General features: G+C 39.0%; 1 pseudogene; it reads right to left on the reverse strand.

The window, feature by feature from the left end:
- Positions 1 to 5,506: 5,506 nt before the first annotated feature.
- Positions 5,507 to 17,116, reverse strand: LOC149245280 (ornithine decarboxylase-like; annotated as a pseudogene).
- Positions 17,117 to 17,391: the final 275 nt, after the last annotated feature.

Consider the following 17,391-nt stretch of genomic DNA (forward strand, 5'->3'; position numbering starts at 1 on the left):
CTATTGATCACACAAAACATGATGATTACAATGAACCCGGTGAAAGGTATTTATCCTTTTATAACTAGCTACTCACCTTGACATGCATCCACATGTAACCACACGTCTATCACTTGACTTGACTAACACTCAAATATTCAATCACTCAATCACTCAGTTAACTCTCTATGTTTAACTAACTCCTCATGCGACAGTAATTATTTTATTTTAACAACTGTGCTCCCATATTCATATGTTCAATATTTTTGTCTGTTTATAAAATTGTTTTGCAGTTTGCACACCTAAAAATAGTAATCGAACACTTAGTTAATGAATTTCATACAAAAGTAATGCTCAGAAAATTACAATAGGGCGATGAGGTGTGGTTACAATTACAAGATGGGAAATGTGCCTACCGATATGACATGGTAAACATTCTTGTCCATGATAAAATTTTAATAAATGATTGAAAATGAGGAAAACAAATTCTCTTTCTCGATGAAAATGTCACCTATGTCCAATCTCACTCTTTAATGCTTTTGAAAAGGAATAAATAACACAATATGAAGATCCTAATTTGCCTTTTAAACTTTCAATGGAGAAAGTTGATTTTGATGAACATCGACCCACTCCATGTCACCTATGTCCAATATCATTCCTTATGCTTTTGTAAAGGAATAAATAACACAACATGAAGATCCTAATTTGCCTCTTAAACTTTCAATGGAGAAAGTTGATTTTGATGAACATCAACCTACTCCATATTTCGTCTTGATCATTAAATCAAATCAATTTGTGATCTTGTTTCTAATGTTGGTTACAATAACCTTGACAAAATTATAACCAAAAACATATCATATTCACCCCAACCATTACAGGTAGTAGCTGTTAAAAAATCGTGGCAGTATGCACTGTAGATGCCAGCAGACCTGGCGTTTTGTAAAAGTTGGCCGTTGTGTGAGCAATTCTCAAAGCGATAACAGCCATTTTTCGAGTGCAGATCACGTTGGCACGAGCGATTTGAGCAATAACAACCACTAGTCACCAGTTCAAACCGATTCCAGCCAATATTTTGCAACTAAATATGTCTTCATCTGTGGATTGAATATGTCTCTATACGTTCACAAGATTCGCGGAATTTGAATCACACAAGTAGAAACAATGGAAAATCGTAAAGAATAAGAATATAATGCGATAGTCGATATGAAAGTGATGATAAAATTGTTCCTAACCACTGTTGCTATATACAATTCTAACCACAGATCTTATATTCAGTTCAGAAGATATTTATCGGTTTCCTCTCATATGTCGCATCAACTTATGTAGAAACTTTTACATTCAGAAAATTGATCGCCTCTGAATCAATTTGTTGGCAAACCCACAATTTATCTAAACGTGTGGTCTCGTAGCGACGCGGGCCAAGGATGTGACGTCTTTGATAACCGTGTATGAAATAAGATGTCGTAAATCTCTGCTTTTGCTGTGTAGAGGTGGAGATTGTGCAAGTGCGTTGAACATGTCACTACTTTTCACTACATATACAGTGAGTGGATCATTCTCCAATAACCTAAAATAACCATGCTGCGATCCTTTTCTATATCCACATGAAAAATCCCTGAAAGTCATTTGCTTTGTAAGAGAAACACGTTGCCATCCTTTTTTATATGCGTCTGATTCTCTGTCACATTTCCAATATCTCCTCGCTAAATGTTTAGATTATTGCAATAATATAATTAGCATGATCCATTTCCAAATTACCACTCAAATAAATAAATATATATATATATTATGGAATAAAAAATTTAGTCATTTTTTTTCATTTTATTAATCTGTAATATATTTATTATATTATTTTTTTTAAAGTTGGTAGAATTATATTTTTATCATGTTCAGTTCTCAGTTCAAGGATAGCACAAAATTTGAAAATTTAAATTTTAGACTAGATTTCATTTTCACAACAATTACCAATTAAACTACTCAAATAAAACATTTATTATACTATTAATCTCTTTAAACTTTTAATATTAAAATAAAAATTTATTTTAATGTTGAATTAATATTTTCAAAAAACTATATTAATCGTAATATATATTCCCTCCCACCTTACCTTTACATAGATTTAATAATAATTATTTATTTTTTGAAACCTTAAAACATTTCTAAATCAAAAAATTCCACATCTACGACTATTTATATTGGCACTGCCCTCCACTCCATTATATAAATTCACTCCATGTTTTGACAAATATTATAGAATATCGATCAAAATAGAGTGATAAAGAACATGAAATATGTGGATATTTTTTTCTAGATTTATTAAAGGTCATATTATTTATTTATTTTTTGAAACCTTAAAATATCCATAAATCAAAAAATTGCACTGCTATTTAAACTTGCACTGCCCTCCACTGGATTATATAAATTCACTCAATTTTTAACCAATATTATAGAATGTCGATCAAAATAGAGTGATAAAGGACATGATAGGTTTAGTAAATGTTACATTAGACGAATTAAAAGTATATTTATTAAAAAATATAAAGTTAAAATAGTGAAATTTAATTTTCTAAATAAATTTAATTTAATTTATATAAATTTATTAAATATTAATTTAAATGAAAAAAGTGGTAACAATATAATTTTTTTAAATAAATTTAAAATAATAAAAATTTTAATTAAAAACATTTTAAAATTGATAAAAACAGGATTAAAAAAATATATTAATAATACAATAATTAAAAAAAATATATTAATAATACAATAATTAAAGACATTTTAAAATTGATAAAAACAAAATAATTATTAATAATAATTATATAAAGATATAATTGTAAATTTATTTAAATTTTGATTTCAGTATACATTTAAAAAATCAGATTTTCTCACATCGAGGTGCGAAGGGAGTCTGGATCCAGTGGGAAATCAGCCACATGATTGAAGGATGAATGAGGAGGGTTTGTGGGCGGCCCATCCAAGGACCCCACACGGAGGAGGCATAAGGAACCGGGAGGAGGAGGCAAGTGGAGGATGTCTCAGGAAAACAAATGGGTAGGTGGGTGAACATTCAAAAAAGAAAAGTGGCAAGAGAGCTAGGTGAATGCATGTGAAGTGTGAGAGTAGAACGAGAGCCAGGTGTTGTAGGGGGTAGTCAAGAGGAGAACTAGACCAGAAGGAGAAGGGGTTGTCATCAGAAACTGGATTCTACCTGCATTGACCTCAAACGAAATTGGTTTAATTAACTCTTATACCATTCAGAGTTTAGCACTCTGACATTAGGTGCAAGTAAGAACGTGAGAGGGGTGGGGACTAAGGGAATTACAAAGGAAAAGATGGTGAAGACAAAAGCGATATAGGGGAGAAAAGGAGGTTGGTGAGTAGGTAAATAGGTAGAAAAGAAAATGAAGGGTCTGGTGGCTTTAGCTAGCAAAACCCAATGAAAAGGGGAAGAAAAATGGGTGAGGAAAGTATGGAGAACTTAATGCATGTTTACCATGTAGGCACCTGAGCACAAGTAAAAGCAGTAATAGCAACTTGGGAGGCAAAGTTAAATGCCAATGCGGAAAATGAAGAACTTCCAATGGAGGACTGGGAGCCATTGCTTATCGACCCCAGACATACTAGAGGTCATCAAACACTATTCAAATAGACTATCCAGTAGTACTGGTCATGAAGAATCTATTGGCTAGAGCCATGACAACATACAGGGACAAAAAAGAACCAGTGCAAGCCCGGCAGGAGGAACCAAGTCTAAAAGACATATAGAAGGAAATCTAGGTTGTGCAGGCACAACAATATCACCAGAACCTTCGTTTTGGGTGAATGGAAAAACAGATCCAAACCTTGCTTGAGAACGAAGTGCCTAGGTCAGGTGTTAAGGACACTGCCCCTATCGAGTCATCCGATCACTGATGTAGAGTAGTAGAAAGTAAATTTTGTTATTATGACTGATAGAATTTACTCTACAAGTCAAAAGATTAAACATATAATAGATACAATAGAAAACTTAGCATGGATAATAATGATCAAACTATTTAAATTTTGGATGGCTTATGATGTTGTTTCGTGGCCAAGTGGTTTCCCTAGGGCAAGTTGAGGCCACCAAATATATTTTGTTACTTGCTTATAGATAATTAATAGAAAAATTAAGTATTACTATATTTTGTTACCTTCTTATAAATAATTAATAGAAAAATGAAGTACTACCAAGCTTACACTAAAAAAGAAAAAGATCAATTTTTATTTTCAAATTAAATAGATTTATATTAATTTTATTTGTCTTTCTATTTATGACAGATTGTGTGAACTCTGTCCACTATAAAAATAAATACACATTATTACAAACAAAGTACATTATTTAAATATTTATAATTCATATAAAAATATTTTTTAAAACTAGATATAAAAAATATAAATATTATAAATATATTTTATAAATCCATAAATCTATTAATATAATTAATAAAATATTATTTATTAACCTAAATTTATTTTAAATTTAAATTTATTAAAATTTAATTAGATAAAAAAATTATTTTTATTAATATTAATAAAAAATAATATAATAAAAACATAAAAACAAAATTAATAAAAACATAAAAATGATAAAAAACCGGACGGAAATCCTACAAAGTCGTTTGACAAAAATAGAAGGATTAAGATAAAAAATTTTGAATACAAATATTTCACTAATGGATACATAAAAGGAGGGGATAATGTTGCTAATGATATTATTATTTTATTTAAATTTAAATATATTATATATTGAATTATGTATCTATATATAATATTCATATGTTGTGAATAATATTATTATTCGTTTTAACTTTATATATAATATTAATATATTGTGAACCATATATATATGATTTGTATATGCTATATAATTAGATATGATATAAAGTATATTATCAAAATATTTTTGGTTTTAAAATTTAATGGGCATAGATTTAATTTTGTTAAGACTTACTATGATTTTATCAAAAGTGAAATTTTCAATTATAAGGTATCAAAAGTGAGATTTTGAAATTATTGTGAGAAGATAAATATCCCTAAATCATAATTTTCTAATTACATCTTATAGCAAAACCAAAAACACAAAAATAAACTAACAAACTCTGAAACATATCTAAATCATTTATCACTCTCAACATATTACATATTTAAATCATTTATCACTCTCAACTTATTTTCAGAGATTTTAACATATTCACTCTCAACATATTTTCAGAGATTTTAACATATTCACTCTCAACCTATTTTCAGAGATTTTAACATATTACATATTTAAATCTTCTATCACTCTCAACCTATTTTCAGATATTTTAAACATTCCATTGAAATAACTTACATCCAATATGAAGTACACCAAATTCTCCATGCGATGACCTCACTCACTTCATTTAACTTAGGCAATTGGCTCACAATTCAGAACATCTAGACAACAATAGCCTTTTAAGTACATACAATACAAAACAACTAACTAGTATCGATGTAGATTAGAGGGACGTAAATGAGGCCGGCTTGATGATTAAGATGGCATGTAGGCGGCACAGTAGGTCTGAATAACAGAAGTAGTGAAGCCATTAAAATTAGAACTAGTGGCAGCAATGTAAGAGTGGGAAAAACAAGACAATCATCTACCCCCAGCTCTGGCAACATGTAATTTTTGACCACAGTGTCCACATCTGCACAGGTCTGTCCATACACACTTGATCGATACTTGGGTAGTCATGTGCATGAAATATTACAAGGGTGGGATTTGCAGGCCAGAGTTAACGCAGTGAACCCAGCTCTTCTGTGGAGAAGGCAACTCATGGAGTCGTAGACCCCGTCGTTAATCCAATACTCCTTCACTTCCCCTCTCGCCCGTTTCCCTATCACCTTCATGGCCAACAAAAATGCAGATTCCACAAAATATTGATCTAGTTCACAAATTACAGAGACCGCCTTGTAAGATTTTTGAGATACACAGATCTAGATCTGCAAAACAATAAACAAGCTTGTAAGAGAAGGAAGGAAGCGAGCAAGAATTGAGAAAAGAATGAAAATTGATTCTACAATATTAGTTTTAGAATAAATACATAAAAGCAACTAAGTTAAGCTTAGTTGTACATGCAATAACTAAAGCTAACTAAAGCTAAGTGTGCTTTATCTTATGTTAATGTGTACATGTGCCACATGCAAGCGATAAGTTAACTGGAGCTAATCTAGGTGCATGTACACCAACACAGCTAGTCTAAGTGCATGTACACCAACACCCACCCTTAAGCATAACCTAGGTGAGTGTGATGCAAAATGAATGAGTCTCGACAACACGGCCATTTTAGGTACCCATATACAATGCATAAAAAGGAGGAAAGAGGGAAAACCCAGTGGGAAGAAAACCCCCCCTCAAAATATAATGCAAAAGTAGAGAAAGGACAACTACTAGGAAATCGTGTCCTTCACCTTGAGACGATCTCGCAGGAATCGAAACTTCTGCTCAGTGAAAGTCTTGGTGAAGATGTCAACAATCTGCTCGGAACTAGGACAGTACTGAAGATCGATGATCCCATCATGAATGAGTTCTCTAATGAAGTGCATGTGGATCTCGATGTGTTTGGTATGCTGCTGCTGCACTGGATCTCTGCAAAACTTTAACGTACTTTGATTATCGCACCAGATGACAGTTGGATGATGGACACTAATCCCAAGCTCAGATAGGAAATGTTGTAGCCAAATTGCCTGAAGAGTGGCATTGACTGCTCCTCTATACTCGGCCTCTGCTGATGATAAAGCAATGGCAGCCTGCTTCTTACTTGACCAACAAATTGGGCTGGATCCCAAACTAAGTACATAACTGGAAGTAGACTTGCGATCAATGGTGTCGCCAGCCCAGTCTGAATCTGTGAACTCGATGAGATTCAAAGAACAATTGGTTGCATAATGAATCCCATAGGTGATTGTCCCCTGGACATATCGAAGGATGCGCTTTGCAGCATTCCAGTGTAACTCATGTGGCTCCTGCATGTATCTGGAAACTGCTCCGACAGCATAGGAGAGATCAGGACGGGAGTGAGTGAGATAAAGAAGACTTCCCACAAGTTGGCGATACAATGTGCAATCAACCAATGGTGTGTCTTTGCCATTCTCAAGCTTTATCCCTGATAAGAAAGGTGTGGCTGCTGGCTTGCAGTCACTCATGTGAAATCGTTCCAAAAGATCTCTGGCATATTTTGGTTGAGAAATGGTAATGCCAGAATCACACTGATGGATCTCTTGTCCAAGGAAGAAATTTAGCAAGCCCATGTCTCTCATAGAAAACCGCTTATGCAATGCAGTTTTGATGTTAGTAATGACAGAAGCTGAACTACCCGTTATCAAAAGATCATCTACGTAGAGTACTATGATCAACAAGGAGTCAATTTTCTTCAGAAAATAAACATTGGAATCATATTTGCAGTGTACAAAATTTTTAGATAACAAATAAGAATCCATCTTTACATACCATGCTCTAGGTGCCTGCTTGAGGCCATAGAGAGACTTCTTTAGTTTGCATACCAGAAATGAATTCTACATGTATCCCAGCGGCTGCTCCATGTAGATTTCCTCCTTGAGATCACCATGAAGAAAGGCATTCTTCACATCCATATGATGCACCTGCCATCCTCTTGCTGCTGCAATGGAGAGAGCTAGCCGAATGGAATCCATTTTTGCCACTGGAGCAAAAGTCTCATCATAGTCAACACCATGTACTTGTTGAAAACCTTTTGCTACCAATCGTGCCTTATATCGACTAACTTGGCCATTTGATGCTTTCTTGGTCCGGTAAACCCACTTGCATCTCACAAGTTTGCGATTTGAAGGTAGCGGAACCAAATCCCAAGTCTGGTTCTCAATGAGAGAGTTATATTCCTCATCCATGGCGGCTTCCCATTCAGGATGCCCATTTGCTTCTGCATAAGTTTGTGGATCAGATCCATGCATCATATAAGCATGCATGGGCATGGATGGCTCCATAGCTAAGAGTGCTTGTGGATCTTCCTCAAACAAAGGGATAGAGGCAGGATCATCAAGGATATCACTCATGCTGCGCCATTTTTGTGTTGAAGGTGGTCGAGAATCTTCCGAACTACATGCAGAAGTATGATCTCGATGTTCAAAAACCGGTGGTCTAACAGGGGTCACAGGAAAAGACTCATCTTCATCAGAATGTTGGTCTGAAGTTTCATCTGCATACTCATCAATGAGTGGTGATGAAAATTTGGTAACAAGTTCATCTACTGGTGCATGCGAAATATCTTCGTCAAACTTTACACTCCTTTCAATAAAGAGCTCTTCAGTGTGGATATCAAGCAGTCTGTACCCTTTGACTTCATCAGAATATCCAACAAACATGCATGCTTTGCTTTGAGGCTCCAAAGCCTTTCTCTTCTCTGGAGGAATGCGGGCCCATGCTCGAGATCCAAAAATGCGGAAATGACTAACTTCAGGTTGCATGCCAGTCCAAGCCTCAAAAGGTGTTTTTCCAGTAACAGATTTATGAGGAGATCTGTTCTGGATGTATGAGGCACAATTAATAGCTTCGGCCCACAATTTCGACGGAAGAGATCTTGCATGCAACATGCAATTAGCCATCTCTTTCAAAGATCGATTTTTCCTTTCAGCCATGCCATTTCGCTGTGGAGTGTAAGGAACTGTATGCTGCAACTGTATGCCTGCTTCATCACAAAGATTCTTGATATCTTTGTTGACATATTCCGTCCCATTTCTGTGCGGAGTATTTTGATGCGTTTTCCAGACTGATTTTCCGCATGCGCTTTGAAAATCTTTAGATGTTGAAAAACTTCAGACTTGAGTTTCAAGAAGTAAACCCAAGTGAATCTCGTGTAATCATCTATAAATGACAACACATATCTTGCTTTGCTCATTGAAAGCACCGGAAATGGACCCATGAGATCACTGTGTACAAGTTCCAAAGGTGAAGAGGCTCTGCATGCATGCCCCTTCTCGAATTTTTCTTGTGGATGTTTTCCAAGAGCACATCCATTACAAACACCATCTGAAAATTCAATGGTTGGAAATCCTTTGACCATCCCTTGCTTACTAAGCTGTTGCATATATCTGAAATTCAAGTGCCCAAATCTCTCGTGCCAAATCCTACTTTCTGCATTTGCATGCGTAAGTAGCAAAATAGAATCTGATTGAGGAACAAAATCAGAAAATGTATACAGACGAGATTGATCATTTACCTTGCCAGATGCAATCTTCAAATTGGTTTGCATGTCATAAATGCTCACGGAATCTGGGGTAAATTCCACTTTCCTTCTGCTGCCTGTGTGTGTCATCTGATACAGTGAGAGAAGATTCACAGAAAGCCTTGGAATATGCAAGACATTTTCAAAACTTCCATCTTCGAATTGCACTCTTCCTTGTCCAGTTGCTGCAACTGTAGAATTATCCCCCATGAGAATGGGAGGAACTGAGTATGCATGTAGAGAAGAAAAGTATTCTTTTGAAGAAGATGTGAAGCTCCTGAATCGATGATCCATTCTTGTGGTGCAGAATGAAGAGCAATCAAAGAATGCCCGTTACCTCTTGGATCTGGTGCTTTTTCTCCAGACTTCTTCTTAGCATTCTCAGGAATGTGGTCTCCAAGATTGTGTTGTTGAAGTGTCTGCGCCATAAGATCTATAGTCTTCTTCATGCATGCAGATTCAGGATGAAAACCACGGTGGCAATAATTGCACATTTATTGCCCTTTCGTTCCTTTCCTTTCCTTTGAGCCAGATGATCCATCAAGGGGTTTGGGATGTCCTCCCTTTCTTGGATCAGGATCCTTCTTCCCTTTTCCTTTCTGATGGTCTTTGGAATTTGCCTTTCCTTTTGCATGCACAGTAAGTGCATGCGCTTTGGAATTTTTAAGTGTGCCCATTTTGATGAGCTTATCTTTCTCATGCATCAAACACTGAATAAAAGAATCCAGTGAGGGCATCTTCCAAGCTGCACCAGTTGCAGATCTGACTGTGTGGAATGTAGAGAGGAATACTACATACTCTGGACCAAGTTTTGATAAAATGGAAAGAATCAACTGATTTTCTTGCTTGGATTTGTCAATCTCGCATCCTTTCAGCTGAACCAACAAGGCTTTATACCTTGTGAAAAAATCTTGAATGTTCTTAAGGTTTCTCGGATCTAATGAGTTTAACTCATTTTCGAGAATGTCACCTTGCATTTCATCTTGTTTTCCAAACAATCCTTCCAATTTTTTCCGTACTTCATTTGGAGTTGAACATGATTCAACATGAAATAGCAGTTCCGGAGAAATAGATAAACATAGGATGCCGAAGGCCTCGTCCATGCAATTGAAATATCTTGTTTTCTCCATTGCCGATGTTGGTTCAACTTCCGTTTCCATGGTTATTCGAAATAAGCCTCTACTTCTGAGATGAAGTTGAATCTTTGGCTTCCATTCGAAATAATTATATGGAGTCAGAATTGCCGATTGTGGAAACTCCAATTTACACTCCATTCTTTGTTGTTGCTTCAATCTTCTGAACCTGCAAATAAAATTGCTTGTGCACTGATTACAAATCCCTATTCTCTAATACCATGTAAGATTTTTGAGATACACGGATCTAGATCTGCAAAAAAATAAACAAGCTTGCAAGAGAAGGAAGGAAGCGAGCAAGAATTGAGAAAAGAATGAAAATTGATTCTACAATATTAGTTTTAGAATAAATACATAAAAGCAACTAAGTTAAGCTTAGTTTTACATGCAATAATTAAAGCTAACTAAAGCTAAGTGTGCTTTATCATATGTTAATGTGTACATGTGCCACATGCAAGCAATAAGTTAACTGGAGCTAATCTAGGTGCATGTACACCAACACAGCTAGTCTAAGTGCATGTACACCAATACCATGTAAGATTTTTGAGATACACAGATCTAGATCTGCAAAACAATAAACAAGCTTGCAAGAGAAGGAAGGAAGCGAGCAAGAATTGAGAAAAGAATGAAAATTGATTCTACAATATTAGTTTTAGAATAAATACATAAAAGCAACTAAGTTAAGCTTAGTTGTACATGTAATAACTAAAGCTAACTAAAGCTAAGTGTGCTTTATCTTATGTTAATGTGTACATGTGCCACATGCAAGAAATAAGTTAACTGGAGCTAATCTAGGTGCATGTACACCAACATAGCTAGTCTAAGTGCATGTACACCAACACGCCTTTTCATATGGGAAATACATCTTCAATGCATTTCGAATGGTATCCGCGATCTCTGTAAATGCTGGCCCCACGATGAAACAAACTCCAATGTTAAGAATACCAAGTTTCGGCAACCCGGCTTAGGACACGGAGTTGAAGACTACCCGAGAGACCCCAACAGCAGTGGCGTAGAGTTGGGAAGAGCACTTCACACCACTGTCGACGTGAAACGAGACGCTGGCCATGGCCAGGCCCAACCGCTATTGTAGCACCAACGAGGCAACACGACGAGTGAGCACGGAGGTGATGAGCTGAGGAGCGGCGGTACGGTGGGGAGGAAACACATGAAATAAAACTAAGTGTTGTGGAGTTTGTTTGGGTATATAGGTCGTGGGTGGTCCCAGCGGGCCAACAGGAAGGCAAGGCCAAACGGAAACACGGCAGTTGGGTCGGCCAACGAGCGAGCCGACTTGTCACGCCCCTACACCTGCGGTAGTCTTCCAACCACTTATAGCGAGGTGCAGCACCACCGAATGCTTTCTTTTCACCAATACTCACCTTCGTGGAGTACGCCTAATTCACTTGTCCTTACTTAGTTTGTTTTTCGCAACTAAGTAAAATGCAATTATCCTTTATGCCTAATGAAGCCCATACTCATTCATTATCATCATGCAATTAACCAAGAGCAATAACAATTGCAAACAAGTATAAAGGGGAGGGGCAACTTCCGAACAAGTCTGCCCAACAATATATTATAATCAGTATTTCTTCAATAATACAGTCATCAAGTATACTTGGCAAAACTCCAAGTCTATACTTAGAATATTTTACAACCAAGGCATAGAACAGCCTTTACAATACTTGTGCCAACCTTACACGGTAAGAGGGTGCTCACCCGAGACACCTAGAACTCCACCTTAAGTTCTGCACAAAACCGCATACTCATAGACCAACACATGACACACTCTTCCAACCATCAACCAAGACTTCACCTGCGCAATCTCCAAGTCAATGCGCATGAGTTATGCGCATGGCTCAATCCAACTGCACACTTTTCTCTTGCGTAGATGCTAAGAGCGAATGCCAAGTCGAATGGATGATCTCCAAATGAGCTTGGAGTTCTCCTTACTTATACCATCCATGCGTTGATTTCCAAGGGGTGTACAACCCCTTGGCCGACCCCCAAAAGTCTCCATGCATGCCCACAAGCTCTCTTAACAAGTCGGCTTGCTTCCCTTTCAACATCGCATATATACCTTGCTTCAACACTTAGTCGAATTAAGTGTTTTCCATATCGTCGCTTTTATCGTCGCATATTGTCGGACCTCCCATCGCACATTTTCTCCACGCGCCCGTGCGCTAGCCCACGCGCCCCTCTCGTGCACGACTCGCTGGTGCCCATCGCAATCGCAACTCGAAGGCCTTACATCCTCCTCCACTTGAAATCCTTGTTGTCCTCGACAACATACCATCTCGGTAGCCATCCACCAAGATCATCATCATCCATGATGTTGACTCCTCCACATAAGGCAAACATCCCTACAATCATGTGTAGAACTCCATATCCATCATGTCTCACCTTAGTGACTAACTGTCACCAAGATACCCACACCAAGGTATGCACCTCTACGGTATGTTCCCCATCAGATATCATCTCGATCCATGATCATCGACTCCTCTGTCACAATCTCCACTGCAACATCTCGTGTCGACCCCATCATGTGCCATCATGTGAACCTCTGTCATGATACTCCAACAAAATGCCAACATATCTCTGCACACTTCGCGACCCCATGTCTGAACTAGTTGGGTAGCTAATCCAACCATCACGCTCAATCCATGAGAGTGAACATCCTCATGCCATCATCAGTTGTTCCTCAAACATCTGCCACATCCTCGACTCATCAAGAATCTACCACCATAATCCATGCTCAGGTCCATGGAAACTCCATCCATCTGCAACATGTCATGATGCTTGATGCCAAGCCATCCCTGCACCATCAATCATACCTGCTCCATATGTCTAAGGGACTCACTGCCATGAGCAGCTAACAATGAGCCCCATCTTCTTCATCCATCTAAGAAGATGTAGAGGGAGTAGAGCCTGAAGGCTCTCCCTCACTAATCAACTCAATCCATCTATCAGGATCCTCAACCTCCATCCTTTGTAGATAAGCATCTCGGTCTTCCTTCTGGACATCCGGCCTCACATATACTTCATCTTCATCATCATCATCCTCCACCAACTCTACCCTTCTTGTCAAATCCAAGATGCTATCTGAAAGTGATCTAATGACCAATGACTGCTCGGTAAGCTTTGCCTCAATAGTAGACAATCGCTTATTCACCTTTTCCTTATCCTCCATTTGCATCACTTCCAATTTTCAATCAGGCTTTGTCACACCAATGGTTGGAACACCAATGGGTACATCTTCCCTTCCATCATAAATGTAGAGCTTCCTCAAATGTGGAACAACCATAGTCTCAAATTGTTTCATGAATTCCATCCACAATACAACCTCATAGTCATCAATCCGCACTATAATGAAGTCCACCTTCCCGGACCATTCACCAAGTGTAGTGTCCACCCTCTCAACTATACCAAGAATCTCAATAGGAGGAGAATTCACTGTCTTCATTTGTGCATTTGCCGGTACAAAACTTCAGCCCAATTCTTCTTGCAGTATCTTCGCTCATGAAGCTGTGAGAAGCCCCACTATCCACCATAGTGAGTATATTAGCACCTCCAACCTTCATCTGAACATACTCCAATCTGTTCCTCTCAGGATCCCTCCTAGAGACCACCTCCGTAGTAGCAGAAGCACCAAGTATCTGCATCATCCCCACATAAGCACCTTCATTCTTCGCATCAAAATGTGCAATAGCAGCCACCTTTGGTTTAGAAGGACAATTCTTCACCGTATGTGGTCCAGCACATATCCAACACTTCAAGGCTTTCTTCGTCTTCGAACCATCATCCGATTTCGAAGCATCTTCCTTCTTATCTTTCGGTTTATCGGACTTCTTCTTCCTATCATCAAAAGTCTCATCATAATACTCCACCAACCTGTCAACAGCAGCAAAAGCTTCTTCAAGTGTCCTAATCTTCTGCCTCTTCACTTCATTGCGTGCCCAAGGCTTCAACCCAATAATGAAGTTGAACACCTTGTCCCTCTCCACCATGTCAGGAAGTTCCAGAGCTACACTTGCAAACTTCCGCTGATATGCTTGTAGGCTCCCGATCTGCTTTATGTACTTAATCTTCGTCCTTGCTTCCCATGTTTCATCCTGAGGACTGAAATGAGTCTGCAAAGCCTTCTTCATGTCATCCCACGAAGTAATGTCATCAGCACTACCATCGGTAATCTGATCCAACCTCGTTCGCCACCACATCTTAGCATCCTTTGTTAAGAACTGAGCAGCTACCTTGACCTTTGTCTCATCATCAGATAGACCCAATCGTTCCAAGTATTGCTCCATGTCCCATAGAAAGTTGCCAAGAGTCTTTGCATTCCTCGTGCCATCATAAGATTCTGGTTCCTTGACCTTCACATGAGGCACTCCTCCACCTGATTTATGCCTCACGGCCTTCTTCAACACCGCTATCTCGTCCTTGGCTTCGTCAAGAGTTTTCTTCAATTTCACGATCTCTGCAAGACCCTGATCCCTTGCTTCTTCAACCTCCTTGACCCTTACTTCAAGTTGTGTACACATAAGATCAGTGTACTCATACTGTGTTCGGAGTTCATCATGTTGTGTTCGGAGTTCATCGAGCTCTTCCCTTGTCTTCAAGTTAGCCTCTTGTTCTTTAGCAAACAAGTCCATCTTCTTATCCCAAGAAGTCTCCATATCCTCCATCTTTTCCAACACCTTTTCAATGAACCCAATAGTAGTATCCTTCATAATGTGACTAGACCCAGCCTGAGATTCGACTGCCATCTCTAACAACTTCTCTCTCCTTTGCAATCTAGTTTCGACCATCCAACAGCTTCACCAAATCACCTGCAACCTGAACCAACCCTTGTTCCACTTGTGTGAAACGGTTTCCTTCACCTGCAAGCACCTGTCATGAGCAACCTTGCTCAACAGCTTCAAACCGAAGTCTTGTTCTCACCTGTTAAGTGTATACTGACTTTAATGCTTCAACACCTGAACCTGTTCACAGGCTTCAACCTTCAATCCTCGGGAATCAGTTGCTTCGATACCACCTGTCACACCCCTACACCTGCGGTAGTCTTCCAACCACTTATAGCGAGGTGCGGCACCACCAAACGCTTTCTTTTCACCAATACTCACCTTCGTGGACTACGCCTAATTCACTTGTCCTTACTTAGTTTGTTTTTCGCAACCAAGTAAAATGTAATTATCCTTTATACTTAATGAAACCCATACTCATTCATTATCATCATGCAATTAACCAAGAGCAATAACAATTGCAAACAAGTATAAAGGGGAGGGGCAACTCCCGAACAAGTCTGCCCAACAATATATTATAATCAGTATTTCTTCAATAATACAGTCATCAATTATACTTGGCAAAAATCCAAGTCTATACTTAGAATATTTTACAACCAAGGCATAGAACAGCCTTTACAATACTTGTGCCAACCTTACACGGTAGGAGGGTGCTCACCCGAGACACCTAGAACTCCACCTTATGTTCTGCACAAAACCGCATACTCATAGACCAACACATGACACACTCTTCCAACCATCAACCAAGACTTCACCTGCGCAATCTCCAAGTCAATGCACATGAGTTATGCGCATGCCTCAATCCAACTGCGCACTTTTCTCTTGCGTAGATGCTAAGAGCGAATGCCAAGTCGAATGGATGATCTCCAAATGAGCTTGGAGCTCTCCTTACTTATACCATCCATGCGTTGATTTCCAAGGGGTGTACAGCCCCTTGGCCGACCCCCAAAAGTCTCCACGCATGCCCACAAGCTCTCTTAACAAGTCGGCTTGCTTCCCTTTCAACATCGCATATATACCTTGCTTCAACACTTAGTCGAATTAAGTGTTTTCCATATCATCGCTTTTATCATCGCATATTGTCGCACCTCCCGTCGCACATTTTGTCCGCGCGCCCGCTCTCATGCATGACTCGTCGGTGTCCGTCGCAACCGCAACTCGAAGGCCTTACATGACCCGTTCAAGAATTGAAATGAAGATATAGTGGGTCAGCCAGCATGGAGACACAACGTTTCATATGGCAGGCGAACCATATATAAGTGATGGCTTGGAAATGGAGCTAAGGCATGGAATGAACAAGCTTTCTAAGCGTCCAAGGGTGAAAAGGCAAGGAAGTGCGAAGAGGTTCTGAAATCTAGGTCAGGGTGCAAGCGGACGAGTGCAAGGCCAAAGCATGTAAGCCGAAACGAAGGAAGTCGTTCGATGGCATTCGTGCAGGAAGTCGTTCGAGGGCGTTCGTGCAGAAAATCGTTCAAGGGCATTCGTGTGGGAAAACGTTCAAGGGCGTTCGTTCAAGAAAGATTTTGAGGGCGTTCATTCAAGAAATCGTTCAAACGCACGATAGGGCGCTGAGTCAAACGACACGTCGAATGGAACGTGCGACGGGCATTCGGGAAAAAACGTGTGACGATGAACGGTGAATGGTGAACGGTAAACGAAGAACGAGTTGGTGAACGAGCTCGGGTCGAAGGGCGAGTTGGTGAAACACGCCCGAGTCGAACGAAATGAAGAATCGTGTTACGGTTGAAGGCGTTGGCGAACGGGCGAGCACGTAAAATGGGTCGTTGACACCGTCGTTGTCAATAATGGACCGCGCCATGTCGATCACCGCTTCCTGCGACGATGACCGGAGTGCCGTCACTTTCCGGTTCTTGACGCCAGGGCTCGTCAGCACCCTCTCCAGTGCCGATGACGAGCTCTTCCTCTCCTTTGCTCTGGACTCCGTAGATTTATTTAAGCTGGACCGCATTGCTCTAAGTAGCTCAGTAGGCAGGTCGACAGACACACGCAGAAAGAACAATAAAATGCAACACAAAATGACGAGGCTATACAGTGAACAGACGAATTGAAAACTTCAGCCACACATCATACCTAGCATTCATCTTCATTTGTAATGGAGAATCGCAATGTTCATTACAGTGATAGTATCACATAGTTGTATGCTCAGGCTTTACTATTAGATGGGCCATTCGAATATTCAGGAGCACAGTAACCAGAAACCCTTATTTTTGGCACCTTTATCTT

Source organism: Pinus tabuliformis, chromosome 7 (assembly GCF_031772625.1).
Source record: "Pinus tabuliformis cultivar Carrire ecotype Pingquan chromosome 7, CPIR1, whole genome shotgun sequence".
Taxonomy (NCBI): domain Eukaryota; kingdom Viridiplantae; phylum Streptophyta; class Pinopsida; order Pinales; family Pinaceae; genus Pinus; species Pinus tabuliformis.